Here is a 14,977-nt window from a genome sequence, read left to right as displayed (position 1 = left end):
CCCCGGCTGTTGGGAGTGTTGCCTCCTAATGGCTTTCAGCTGACGCCCTCCCCAGCAGGCTAGCCCACTGGATTGGCGATGTTTTCGCCTAGAAAATCTACCCCAAATGAAGGATCTCTCTCCTTCTCTGTCGCCTCCCAGAATGTTCAGTAGACACAAGCCATCGGGCAGCCATACGAGCACAGAGAAAATTCAAGGGAAGCAGTGACTACTGTTTCAAGGGGGGGGGCGGGGGGGGGGGTGGTCACAGTAACGCAGGTTTTTCTTATTTGATGTATCTGCTTTGCGAAGCGTGGGGCTTGGGGTTGCCAAGGAAAATCCCACGTGGGCTAGAAAAAGGCTAGAGGTTCAGCTGAGATGGCTAGAACAAGGCACCCTTATCCCCGTGACGGACGAAGGCCTTCCTCGAAGGAAAAGCAGGACGCCCATTCTGGCGCGGTTGGTTCGCGAGCCGGTGAGGACAGGAAGTCAAGTCAGGTTACACCGGCCTGAGCACGTTCGTCCGTAGAGCCGGGAACCCCGCTGCAAGGTCGACTGCGGTTCCTCCTCTGCGCCTCCGTGGGCAACGACCCTGAACTTGGCACTCGAGGAAACGGCATGTTCTTCGGGGCGCAGGTAAGGATTCCCGGGAGACTCGTGCGCGCACCAAAGTCTGAGAAGCAGTGTTCTCGTCCGGTGGTCCTCAAAGTTGGACGTTCAGCGGAATCAGAAAAGCGATCTGTTAGGCTGCGGGCTGCAAGGGCGCAGCCCCGGGCTTTTGGAAGCGAGGAGGTCTGCTTGAATTGCACTGCTGTAACTCGTTCTCCTCATTCACCGGGGAAGGAGGCTTCCTCTCTGAGAGCCCACGGGTTTGCAGAGTCCTGGGGGGCACCAAGTGCACAGAACGTGCGTTCACAGTGAACTTGCCTCCCAACCCAGGGTTCACGGGGAAATAGACACGGCCCGAGAGGAGAGAAAGGGTTCCTAGACCTGAGGGCTTGCTTACCTGACTTTGTCATTGTTTTGGATATTCACGCCGAGGTTCTGCTTGAATTCTCGGGGGTGGGGTGGGGGTGGGGGGCAGGAGAGGACTACGGCAGAGAAGGGATGAAAGCAAAAGCCACGCAGGGGATAGAGAGTCCAACAGGGAGAACTGGGTTCTGTAAGAACGCATGGCCCAGCCGAGCTCCCACCGCAGCAGGCAGCCCCCTCAATGTTCCGGTGCCGGGTTCTTTGCGAACAGAGTACTGTTTGGGAATCCTTCCCATTTGTAGTTCTTTTATTGTACGGACCAAAGGGATCCTTCCTGAACATTCTCCTGAACGCCATCCCTCCCCCCCTTAAGTTTATGGCTAATTTTGTCGTTGAGCTTTCTCTTGGTCACCTTGTTCTTTCCTTGAAGCCGAGGAAGGCTGGACTCCCATAAACAAGCCATCATCCCAAGTACGTTATCATGGCAATCAATACGGCGATACTCACTTTATAGCTGGAAGAAGTTCAGAGATGGGGAGCAATTTACCCAAAGTCATAGCCTGTCCGGGTTGGGGATATGCTTAAAATTTCGATCCCCAGTCTGAAGCCTCTTGATAGGAAAGAGAGACATAAAAATGATGAGTTCCAAGGAAGAGCTAGATTTTACACTTTGAGACTTGATTCCTTTCTCTGGCTGTATTTTCTCCTCCCTGGCCCCCAAGCACTGACCTCTGGATATAGCGGCATTATGTCCATGAAAACAGAAGCAACTTTGGGGGAAGTGGATCTCAGGCCTTAATCAAAAGCCCCACTTGTGAGAATTAGGCGTCCAGTTCAAGACCGGGCAGAGCCCCTTCGGACGAGTCCACAACTCATCTCATTTAACGAATGACGGATCTCAGAAATTTGCCTCCTCCTGCTCCAACCCCCAGATCCGTGTCAAAATTCAGTGCAGTGGGACAATCAAACGGTGACCACCTCTATGCAGGAGAGGGTAGCGATTTGGGGCTGGGAAGGAAGGAGCCAGGCGGAATTTTCTGGAGTGAAAGTAAGCACCCTTTTCACGGAGGTTTGGTATGCATTTGTCAACGCTCGTGGAATGGTACATTGAAGATTTTTGTGTTTCCTTATATGTTCATTCTACCTGTAATAAAACCTTGGCTCATGAAACAGACTCCCTGGGAAAACATTTGGGACAGTGATAGGGTTAAGAGCTAAAAGCTGTTAAGTTTTGCCGTTTTCAGCTCTGTCATTATCTTCACCAACCAAGAGGGGGTCGGGTGGAAGTTCTTAGAAGCCAAAACGTACGTGTATCTCAAGTAGAGGATGTATGTTCTGGGGCAATTGTCTTTCTGCTGGAACTGCCGGGAAACCAGATCTTTGCCCTGGATGGAGAAGCTTTCCTTCGGCAGTCAAGCCTCGTGGAAAAATAGCCGCTAGGGTTGTGGTTGTATGTGGAGGACTGGTAGGAACTCGGTCGTGACTCTCCTGGAGGAGACCCCACGCATCTCCCGGTCCCTGCTGCCTTCCCCTAAGTCAATGTAGAAATGGGTCAAACCCTGGCGGTGGGGGCGGGGGGGGCGCCTGCTTCGAGACAAAATCCATTACATTATGGGTTGGGGGAGAATTATAAAAGCACGTGGGTAAAGAATAAACGTTATTAAAATTGTTTCCTTTGAGAGTCGTTACCCTTCTGTTCCCTCTTTGACCATCCCTCTCCTTCCCCAGTTTACCAACGTGCTTTGCTTCTTTTATTATCATGCAATATTTCAAGTCTTTGGCAGATTACTTCTTCTTCTTTTTTGTTTTTTAAACTAATTTCTACCCCCAACCTGGAGCTCGAACTTACGGTCTCAGCATCGAGAGTCGCGGGCGCCACTGTGACTCAGCCGGGTGCCCCAGATCACTTCTTTCTCAAGATTGCAAATGTGTGTTGCTTTGTGATCAGTGATTACTAATAACTGATGGATCAATGAATCCTCCTATGAACGTTTGCCCTTCTGAGTTTTTCCTCACCTTTACGCTGTATGTACTTGGAAATAGGCATTTGGACATGATAAATGGTAATTAGATACCACTCTTACCTTCCTAAACAGGTGCACGTATCTGTATGAGTGACTGCTCTTAGCTTTTGTGATTTATAATTTATACCGATTTTTTACGTAAGAGCGTTATCATTAAAATAATTGAGATATATCTGCTTTTCTGTCTCTATAGACTCTACAGTCCAGTTGCTTTATAGTGTATTTTTTTTTTCAGCTTTATGGAGATGTAATTGACGTATAACGTTGTAGGAGTGAAGTGAAGTAATATTATGTGAAGTGAATACCCCATAATATTGTGAAGTGATTACCCCGGTAATGGTAGTTAACACCTCAGTCAGTTCACATAATTACTTTTTGTTGTTGTTCTTGTGATGAGAACACTCAAGATCGACTCTCATGCGGTACGTTAGATCCCAGAACTTTTTCATCTTGTAACTGTAAGTGTGTACCCTTTGACCAACATCTCCCCATTTTCTGCACCCCCTCACCCCTGGGAACCACCACTCTCCTCTCTGTTTCTGAGTTTGACGTTTTTAGATTCCACACGTGAGATCATACAGTATTTGTTTTTCTCTCTTTGACATATTGTCCTTAATATGATGACCTCAAGGTCCATCCATGTGGTCACAAATGGCAGGATTTCCTTCTTTCTCATGGCCGAATATTTCATTGTGCGTGTATATATATATCATATATCCATGTGGATATATGGGTACATATGTGTGTGTGTGTATATTATTATTATTTTTTTTTATATTATATGTCCACAGAGAAACATGTTGTTTATCCGTTCATTCATCCAGGGAAACTTAAGTACTTAAGCTGTTTCTGTACCTTGGCTATTGTGAATGATGCTGCGGTGACCATAGAAGCTCAGATCTCTCTTTGAAATCCTGATTTCATTTCCTTTGGGTATATACCCAGCAGCGGAATTGTTGGGTCACATGGCAGTTCTATATTTCATTTTTTGAGGAACCTCCCAACTTACACGCCCACCAACAGTCCACGAGGGTTCTCTTTCCTCCACATCCTCCCCAACACTTGTTATCCGTTGTCACTTTATTTATTTTTTAAGTTTATTTGAGAGAGAGAGAGAGAGAGAGAGAGAGAGAGAGAGCGCATGAGCCAGGAAGGGGCAGAGAGAGGGAGTAAATCCCAAGCAGGTTCCACACCCCCTGCTGAGCCCAGTGTGGGGCTCAATCTCCTGATTGTGAGATCATGACCTGGGCCAAGATCAAGAGTTGGACGCCTAACCAACCGAGCCACCCCGGCGCCCCATCTCTTGTCTTTTTGATAGTAGCCCTTCTAACTCGTGTCAAGTGATATCTCAGTGTGGTTTTGATTTGTATTTCTCCCAATGATTACTGATGTTGAGCCTCTGTCGGCCGTTTGTATGTGTTCTTTGGAAACATGACTACTTGGGTCCTCTCTTCGTTTTTTTGATGGGACTGTTTGTGTTTTGCTCTTGAGTTGTAGGAGTTCCTTATAAGTTTTGGATATCAACCTCATGAGACTATCAGCAATTTCAAAATTTGAAAATGGAAATCTTTATTTGTGGTGTAAGTCAGTGATTCGCAAACATTTTGGTCCTGGGAGTCATTTAGTCTTAAGAATGCTTGAGGACTCCATGGGGCGCCTGGGTGGATCAGTTGGTTGAGCGTCCAACTTCAGCTCAGGTCATGATCTCACGGTTTGTGGGTTTGAGCCCCGCATCGGGCTCTGGGCTGACAGCTCGGAGCCTGGAGCCTGCTTCTGATTCTGTGTCTCCTTCTCTCTCTGCCCTTCCCCTGCTCATGCTCTGTCTCTCAAAAATAAATACATGTAAAAAAATAAAATTAATTAATTAAAAAAAAAAAAAGAATGCTTGGGGACTCCAGAGAGCTGGTGTTTGTGTGGGTTTTCTCAACTGATACTATCATGGTAGGAACAAAGGTAGAGAAAAATTTCTAAATACTGATTTATGAGCTTATTTAAAATAACAATAACAAAGCCAGTATATGTTAACATAGCACATTTTAATGAAAGTAACCGTTTTCTAAAATAAAAAAATGAATTTCTTGTGAAAATGACACCGTTATACATTTTTGCAATCTCTTTAATGTCTGCCTTATTAGAAGCAGCTGGATTCTCATACTTGCTTCTGTATTCAATATATTCTGAAACATTGTTTTGATTAGGAAATATGGAGAAAACTCAGCCTCACACATATATGTATTTGGAAATGGGAGGAATATATATATAAAGTTTATTTATTTATTTTGAGAGAGAGAGCAAGGGAGGGGCAGACAGAGAGAATCCCAAGCAGGCTCCAGGCGTCAGCGTAGAGCCCAACGTGGGGCTTGATCTCACGAATGGTGAGATCATGACCTGAGCCGAAATCAAAAGTTGGATGCTTAACCGACTGAGCCACGCAGGCACCCTGGGAGGAGTATATTAATAGCTTTTTCAGGTAGTTGTAGATATTCCTTTTTGGTACTTTACCAAAGTTTGAAAAGTGGTCGTTTCTTGAAGAAAATATGCATCATGAGATTTGAGACCCTAATAATGAAGTTTTCGTGCTCTTCCGTTAAAGTTCATTGGGTTATCTTACGTTTTGAATGAATATTGTTCCCATGCATGGTTTTGTAGCACCGCGTGTTGATCATTAGGGAAATCCTGTCTCACTGAGCTATGCAGGTCTTCCTAACGCAATGTAAAATAAAATCACACTACTCCTCAGCTCTGAAAAGTCACTGGCTTTCAGTTAGACTTTCAAGTTACAACGGTACCGCGCGAAAGCAGCAGCTTATTGACCCTGCAACTCCAACTTGGCACTTGAAACAGTCACTGAGCGCTTTTCCTTGAGACGATGGATGATTTAGACACGCTTCTCATTTTGTCTCACAGAATTTTAGAAGATAAGTACTCGAGGGTTGAGATGCAATGCAATAGTAAGCAAACACAAAGCCTTTGTCCTTAGGGAATTTCTATTCTGGGTGAGACAAACTGTAATCCAACACCTGCTAACTGTAAACGTGTGATTGTCATAAGTGCCATGAGATCCACACGAGGGGCAGTTGGCTTAATCTGTGGGTGGGAGGTTAAGACACAGTATTCCTGAGGACATAATGTTCGCCTTAAAACGTCAAGGCTCAATAGGTGTGAGCAGGTGGGAGAGGGGGTGATAGAGAGTGTTTTGGCAGAAGGACCCGCATGTGCAAAGGTCCTGAGGCAGGAGGGAGCTTGACACGTTCCGGAAACGGGAAACAGCTTTGAACAGGAGGATGATGGGAAATAATGCCAGCATGGAAAGTATAGACCAGAATATATCATAGTCTCGACGAACATTGTGGCTCTTGTGCAGAGAACAAAAAGGTGCCACGGATGTGTTTCTAGAAAGGGTGGCTTAATCAACTTGGCAGTATAAAAAGATCACCTGGGCAAGCGGTGCTGAGAATCAACGGATGATGTTGGAGGGTTAGGCCGATGAATGCAGGGAACCATTTCTCAGATGAGGAAGCTCAGAAATATTGACGTTTGCCAAAAATCACACTACTCCCGATCTCAAAACTGGGATTTTCACACTGTCTTTTCCTTTATTTTTTCCAGCTTTGTTGAGGTACGACTGACAAATAAAATGACAATATATTGAGCCACACAATTTTTTCTTCAAGAACTGAATGATATTTCTGATACAGAGGCTTCCGAGGTTGGGGGGGGCGGGGTCATGGACCCTTCTGGGATTCTGCCGACAGCTCCTGTCCTTCTCCCTAGTTTGTACACACACAGAATTGAGACCCCATTTCTAGAGGCTTTTCAGGTCTTTTGAAACCCACCCAGAGATTGCTCAAGATCATTTGAAACCCAAGGTTAACTAGGCTTATCCTCAGGCCTTTCAAAGCTCTTACCGGCATTAAGTCTGGTCACTGGTGGATTTTTTAATAATTAGCGAAATAACTGACCACTGCAGATTTCCAGACTAAAAAAATTGGTTGCTCTTTGTAGAATTACCATGTAACCCAGCAATTCCCCGCCCCGCCCCCCAGGTGTGTGTCCAAAAGAATTGAAAACAGGCATTGAAACAAAAACTTGTCCACGCGTGTTCAGAGCAGCGCTGGTCACGATAGCCAAACAGTGGAAACGACCCAAATGTCCGTCGATGGATGAATGGAGAAACAAATGGCGGTCTAGTCATACGGTGAAAGGGTTTGGCAGTAAAAGGGAATGTGGTCCTGATGCGTGCTACAACATAGATGAATCTTGAAAAGTAGACAGTAATATAAGGGCTTTTTAAAGACTTTAAATCCTACACACTGTTCTTTGAATGTTCTCTTCCCTTAGCTGCTCTGGGTCTGTTATTTCTACCTTGTTGACGACAGCAGTGGTTCTCAAAGGCGGGGGCAGGGAGGTGGGAGTGGGTTGTTGTGACCTCCCGGTGGGCCTTCAGCCACGTCTGGAGACAGCTGGGTCTCCGTAGACAGAGGCCACAGATGCTGTTAAATGTTCTATGACGCACAGGACAGCCCTCACGGCAAAGAGTGATCTGAGCTCAAATGTCCATAGTTGCTGAGGTCGAGAAGCTCAGGATTATAGCATTGATGCCATAGGACTGAAAACGCCAATAATTGTGATGCCAAATGCTGAAACAGCCAGCCCCAAGGAGAGGGTTCTGGAACTCTATAGGGAAATCAAAGACCTCAGCCTTGTAACTTATGCCACAGAGGCTATATCCCATAAGGTCCCGGGGCATGTACATGTCACGGAACTATAAAATGGAAGTGAACCCCTCCATGTCTGGCCCCATGGTATCTGCACGCTAGCCTGCCTGGCAAAGACGAGCAGGTACAGAATTAGAGTGTTTTTCACAGCATAAGAACAACGCGATCTATAAAGGAAAGAGACGAGCACATTTGTCTCCTTTTTCTTTACCATTTCATTTACTCTCACTAATAATTGCATCATCAGTGATTTCATTCTGAACCCGGGTTTATTTCTTGATGTTTTACATTAACCCATAGAAGGTTGGTCCTTTCATCTTGCAAGGAAGACACTGGCTCTGTGGATCCGTTTCAGTGTCTTTAATAATATTCTAATATGGGTAAAAACAAATGCTTTTATAACAGGCATGATCTCGAATGGAAATAAGACCCTCCATCTAAAAACCTTTGTGACTGGGGCGCCTGGATGGCTTGGTCGGTTAAGTGTCGGACTTCGGCTCAGGTCATGATCTCACGGTCCGTGAGTTCGAGCCCCGCGTCGGGCTCTGTGCTGACGGCTCAGAGCCTGGAGCCTGTTTCGGATTCTGTGTCTCCCTCTCTCTCTGCTCCTCCCCTGTTCATGCTCCGTCTCTCTCTGTCTCAAAAATAAATAAACGTTAAAAAAAAATTAGAAAAAAAAAGGTTATAAAAAACTTTGTAACTGTCTTTCCTGAAGGGGACACACACACGCTTGCATAAGACTGCAACGGATTCTTAAATATTCTCCTTATTATCCTGCGGAGAGACGACGTGCTCCCAAACACCCTTGACCGTACTTACATTACTTTAGAAAATACCTTAGGGAAAACCTTCAGTCATTATTTACTTGCTGGAAGGTTTCCTCGCTGAAAAATTGTGCTTGGTCTCTCCCTAGCTGCGGAAAAATGTCACAACTAGGAGACATCACGTTGAACACATCGTTTGACAATCTGGAGGTCACATAGGGGAGGGGTTCATGATATAGTTGCTCTATAATGAGTTTGCCAAATGCATCTGTACCCGCCCCCGTGGTGTGAGGCCATCCAGAATAAATGGAGAACAACGGGTGCTTGCTTATGCGAATTCACTCATACTGAACATGGCATGAAGTCAAATTCACATTTTTCTTTATCTTCGGGTCTGGCTAACCCTTTCTGATAACAGTGCACACGTCCATGAGGCCGCTGAGGCCAAGACTTCATATGTTTGTGATTAGGAGACGATTGCTACAATAGGAAGTGATGTATTTGAAAGAAATTAACAAACACACACAAGGGTGGGTGTGAGCTTCTCAGCATGGAAACATCTGCTCCAAACCTTTCTGAGCTAGGAAGAATGTGGGGACCAACCATATGGTTCTCATGGAAAACGCTTACCTCGCAATCTTGACCTAAGAGATGGTGTCTGGACGGAGGAGGAAACAGAAGTGGCCTTGGAGTTGCATCCTTTTAAAAACAAAACAAAACAAAACAAAACAAAAGCCGTGTCCCTATGCTTTTGTAAAGCGTTTCTTCATAGCATAAAAATTCCCCAAATATCCTCTGCGTGTTTATTTTTTTAACTCCTTACACAGTTTCCCCATGGTTAGTATCTTTCATGACTGCGGCATTTTTTGTCAAAATGCAGAAACCAAAATTGGCACATTATAATTTAATCAAACCCCAGACTTTATTTGAATTGCATTTTTTCTGTAACGTCTTCTCTCTATTCCAGGATCCCATCCAGGACACTAAATTGCATTTAGTCCTTTAGTTCTTCTCCTCTTCCTTCTTGGCTTTTGATGAGACCATAAGTTGCAAAATAGGCTCTTAAGAAGTCCTTCTAAACATACCAGGGCCAACATTTCAATTGTGTCTATTGTAAGGAAGAACAAAAACACCTTTATCCCCCAGGTTCAGCAGGTGGGTCCCTGGAAATGAAACCGAGAAAAGACAGATTAACAAGAGAAACACCGAGGTTATTAACATGAGCAGAGTGAATATACGTGGAAGAAATTCAGTGAGAACTCAAAGTGGTGGTTAGGACTCGGGCTGGTATAACACCTTAACGAGAACAATAGATTTGTAGCAAAGTGACAAGACAAAAATAAAACGGTCTTGGGCTTCTCGGGGTGTCACGGCATGGTAAAGCAAATATGTGGGGGGAACTAATGGATGAAAATGGTTACTTAGTGAAGTTTGTTACATATAGATTCCTCTCATCTCTGGGCTGAAAGGAGTGTAGAGTTGTCCCCGGTTATTAGGAGTCTAAGAATTGTCCTCCTTGGGGCACCTGGGTGGCTCAGTCGGTTGAGCGTCCGACTTCGGCTCAGGTCACGATCTCACGGTTCGTGAGTTCGAGCCCCGCGTCAGGCTCTGGGCTGATGGCTCAGAGCCTGGAGCCTGCTTCTGATTCTGTGTCTCCCTCTCTCTCTGCCCCTCCCCCATTCATGCTCTGTCTCTCTCTGTCTCAAAAATAAAAAAATAATAAAAAAAAAAGAATTGTCCTCCTCTTCCTGGTATGAGAGAGAGAGAAAAAAAATAATAATCTTATGCTGAAGTGGTATATTTTGAGGAGGCATATTCTGATCCTCTATACTATAATTCAAAAAACAAATAAACAACAAACAACAACAATTTTAAAAACCCAATCAAAAAAAAACCTTGGAAAATTAAAAAAATTTAGCCATTGCTATTTTACCTACATAAAATCAGTCATCCTCCATTTGTTAAATTTATTTTCTATGATTTGATTGGTTATTCAGGCATAACTCTATCGGGATCTATCTCATGAGTCGGAACAAGAGGTCATCAGGCAATAGGAAGGACTAGACTAGGACAAGCAAGGTATTAGAAACTAGACTTCTGGACTGGGAAAGAGCAGAAGTTTGGACCAGACCACGCCTAACTATACGAGGGGAAGTTCAGAGAGCTGGACAACTATGTCCAGAAAGCTGGACCATAGAACATGTGTGAGACCTCAGACAGATGGCATCAGAAATTAGAGCAAATACGGGCCCCTGGGGGGGCTCAGTTGGTTTAGCGTCCGACTTCGGCTCGGGTCATGATTTTGCGGTTCGTGAGTTCCAGCCCCGCGTCGGGGTCTGTGCTGATGGCTCAGAGCCTGGAGCCTGCTTCGGATTCTGTGTCTCCCTCTCTCTCTGCCCTTCCCCTGCTTGCGCTCTGTCTCTCTCTTATCACACAAAAATAAAATTTAAAAAAAACAGTAAAAAAAAAAAATTGGAGCAAATAACAGGAATGTGGGGGCAAGGGTTGGGTGATGTGCGGGAGCCAGTCAGCGATGAGGAGGAGGTTGGACAGAAAGAGCAGGAAAGACATCAGCCTGGGCTCCCACTGCCTGTGAATCAGAGGCAGGATCCTGGTGCGAGATCTGAGAGCTCAGGTTCTCAGCTGTATCGCAGCAGGACTTGGGCATACGGGGACTACCCAGGAGCAAGATACCGGGCATACCAACGTAGAAAGGTGAACACAGAGATGCTGTTAAATATCCTGCAATGCCCAGGACAGCCCTCACAGCAAAGAGCTATCCAGCCCCAAATCTCGTCGGCGCCAAGGTTGAAACTCTGAGTTAGGGTTAATGATTACTTATTTTCCTGTTCAGGGAGAATTGAGCATCTTTTGTTTGGTAGGGATGTTAATTCAACCTCCAGTTAACCTGAGTTCGGACCTTACCCTTACCTCCTCCTAAGGTCGTTCGGCACAGAGATCAGTGGCATAACATTACACGATCAGGTGTGGGCAACACACAGCTATGGAGACCAAACAAAACGATTCAACTTGAACTCCAGCTCCTAACGGGTAGAGGGGGGCCCTGAGGTGGGAGGACCGCAGCTGATCATGACACACAGAATTGAAGGCTGCTGAGAAGTGAAAGAGAACCTACCCATGACATGGAGACGGGAAGTTCACCATTTCTAGCCACAAAGCAAGACCCAAGTGGATACAGTCCGCCCAACCGGGGTAGGCGGGAGAAAACCCAAACCCAAAGGGTGGTGATGTGAATACCAGCCGAAGTGTCCATTGCACAGCGGGGAAGGGACGCCAGAAAGAACAGGATCCAGGGTTTGACGAGCCCCGGGGAGCCATGGGATAAAATGGTGTTTGTGGTCTCAGGGGAATTGTGAAGCATGTTTAAAAATATATTTCCACAATGTGATGTGTGATAAAGAGTGAAACATTCCTAACAACAACCACAACCCCGCCCCCCACGAAAGAAGCAGCCTCGGCCTCCCAGCCCTCTGGGTGACTAACCCAGCCTGGATTTTCTGGACCATTCCGTAGGCCCCAAGGACAAGAAAGCACTGATGGAAGAAGGAGAGAGTCAAGGATGTGAGAGTCTATTCTTTGTCCCTGGACAGAAACATAAATAAAACCCTCAAAAACGATAGTACCATGTACTGATCGTGGCACAAAAGAGTTTACGGTTTCCTTAAACTCCTTGTTTCGCAGGGGAAGGACCCGAGCCCTCACGACAAGGTGTGTAGACGGTAGAGCCAGATGAAACCCAGGCCATGCGATTCCTAAGCATAACCTCTACCCGTGGATGTATTCAGAAGACGGAACAACGGAGCAGCACAAGGTAAGAGCAGTCAGAACGTGATGGCCCTTGAGCGGAGCCGTCCTGCAGACCCTTGCCGGGCGAGGCCGGCTGTATCACAAGAGGCTAGCACAGTGACCGAGGGAGGGGAACACCACAGTTGCTCAGGGCCCTGTTTACTGACTATGTGCTTATACACTACCCGGCCCTGCAGTTCTGCCCTCGGGCCCTCAAGCGTCGGATCAGACGTACTGGTGCATGTGGGCCGAGAGCCACGTTGTTCCCACCCGGTCTCGTCCGGGGCCGCCTTCCTGCGAGGTCCTGTTTCCGCCTGTCACATAAAACATGGACAATTATTTCCAGCACAAGCTGACTAAGAGCGAAGGAGAAGCCAGATTGTCTGCTCCCTCGAGCATTTGTAGGCTGACAACTTTTAAATAGAAGCACACACATGGGGTTCTGACAGCTGCACTGGGACAGTGAGTTCCGGTCTGACGTCCCTCTAGAAAGAGAAACTCAGGCTACTGTCTTGCCTCTTGAAAAGCGGTGGCGGTGGGATTCGGCTGCTTAGGGAAAAAAAAGCTGGTCTCTCCGTCTCATGTAAAATCACAAGATCATGGTGTAAATTCAGGGGCGCCTGGGTGGCTCAGTCGGTTGAGCGTCCGACTTCGGCCCAGGTCACGATCTCGTGGTTCGTGAGTTCGAGCCCCGCGTCGGGCTCTGGGCTGATGGCTCGGAGCCTGGAGCCTGTTTCCGATTCTGTGTCTCCCTCTCTCTCTGCTCCTCCCCCGCTCACGCTCTGTCTCTCTCTGTCTCTCTCTCTCTCAAAAATAAATAAACATTAAAAATAAAATAGTCATAGATTGCCCTCCTCCAGCCTGGCTGCCTCACTTCTGCTGAGTGCAGCCTGGAAGAAGAAAGCTGTCTATTTGGCCTTAGGCTGGAGGACGCCGCTGACAGAATGGAAAGAAATGCTTCTCACCCCTAGAGTCACCTTCCAAAGATTTTGATAATCGATCTGCGGTGTGGCCTGGCAACGAGATTCACATCTCCCCCGATGATTACAAGGGACAGCCCAGGATGGGGATCACTCATCTAGGGGGGTTGGCAGGACCTTTGCAGGGACCTCTGATGCACAGAGGGGATTGATGTTTTGTCACATTCTGGCTTGGCCATGCCAGACCCCGGAGAGGAACCCACACCTTGGGCTAGGCGGGAGGGTTGGGGAAGCCCGGACCTCTCCGTGTCTGAAGGGTTCCTGTAGAATTGTGACATGACAGAGCGAACGCTTTCCTGGCTGGCCTTGAGCTGGTGTATGCACAAACCCTTCAACAGTCACAGAATTATACAAAGGAAGATGTAATGCCTCTAAGTCTCCTATGTTTTCGTGCATACCGCAGTCCCGCACATCTTGAACCTTGCTCGACGCTGGGATTTTCTGCGGCCATTTTCTGTCTGGAGCCATGTGCCAGTTCTCAAACTATCACGTGCATGCCAACCCCACCCCCGGGGCTCCTATTAAAATGTCGATCCCGAGTCAGCAGATCCGCGTGCAGCCTGAGATCCTCCATTTCTGTGTTTTGAGCATCGCGGGTGATTCCGAAGCTTCTTCTACAACGAAAGCACCAAGCATCGAAATCCAGCCACGCTAAGCCCCACTGGCCTCCTCCCATTTGTAACCTGCCGCCTCCAATCTGTTGGGGGTTGAAAACAGAGTCTGAAATTAGAGCTGCCGAGAGTAAGAAGCCCTCGATTTTTCTTCCGCCTACACTTGCTTCCCCACAGCGTCTCCCGCCATCCCTGTTCGGATCAAATCTGGTCTCCCAACTCCTCACTCCCGAGTTCTAAGGCTCTGCCACCCAGTTGCCCCCTCACCACGGCTTCCAGGCTGTTGAGGGGGATCTCAAACTTAACACGCTCAAAGCAGGACTCTTGACCCACCCCCTCCGGGCCCTCCTTGCGCTCCGCCAGTTTGTCCTCCGATAGCCTACGTGCCAACGTGTGGCACCAAGGGCCAGCCACCTAAGAGCCATATTAGGTGATCTTTTCCACACCCCCCTCCCTTTCCAGTCCATCAGCTGGCCCTGGCGGCTCTCTCTCTCTCTCTCTCTCTCTCTCTCTCTCGGAACATTTCTCCAATCTACCCATCCCTCTGTTAAAAAATGAAATTCAGCGGAGTAAATTTTAAAGACCTTATACTTCGTTCGGTGATATTGATTGATGACTCATCGAATAAGCAGCGTCCCTTCTAGCAAATAGAATCGAACTCCGGGAGAGAGCCATATAATATGAGAGACTTTTATAGGTAGAAGGGGGAGACAAGGAAGTTACTAGGGAAGGGAGGATTGTGTCGGGCGAATCGCCTTCCTTTGAGGAGCCGCAGGGGTCCATCAGGCAGTTCCCTTACTAGTACGGACCAGGTTGTTCCAGACTGACTGGCTTGAGATTCCACTCCTGGGACAGATTGAAACCGTAAGTAAGCTCGGTATTAAGTCTCAGTTTGGTGATGTGGGCTTAGGACAAGTGACTCCATTTTGGACCTGTTGCCTCCCTTTTAACATCTCTCGTTCCCACTGCTGCAGTCCCTGTCTAGGCCATCACCCCTTTGCCCCTGCCTGGACTAGTGCAGGACTTATCTGGTCTCCAGTCTCTCCTTGGGGCACCAGAGTGGCTCAGTCAGTTAAGCGTTAGACTCCTGACCTCAGGGTTCCGAGTTCAAGCTTCGCATTG

The 14,977-nt window shown here is 47.0% G+C and overlaps 1 pseudogene; it reads right to left on the bottom strand.

Annotated features, from left to right (window-relative positions):
• Positions 1–721: 721 nt before the first annotated feature.
• Positions 722–14,977, bottom strand: part of LOC121025171 (40S ribosomal protein S6-like) — a 28,206-nt pseudogene continuing 13,950 nt past the window's right edge.

This window comes from Herpailurus yagouaroundi, unplaced genomic scaffold, assembly GCF_014898765.1.
Source record: "Herpailurus yagouaroundi ecotype Mexico unplaced genomic scaffold, PumYag 67525, whole genome shotgun sequence".
NCBI lineage: Eukaryota > Metazoa > Chordata > Mammalia > Carnivora > Felidae > Herpailurus > Herpailurus yagouaroundi.
The sequence above is the reverse complement of the archived record's forward strand: the minus strand, read 5'-3'. Positions and strand labels throughout refer to the sequence as shown.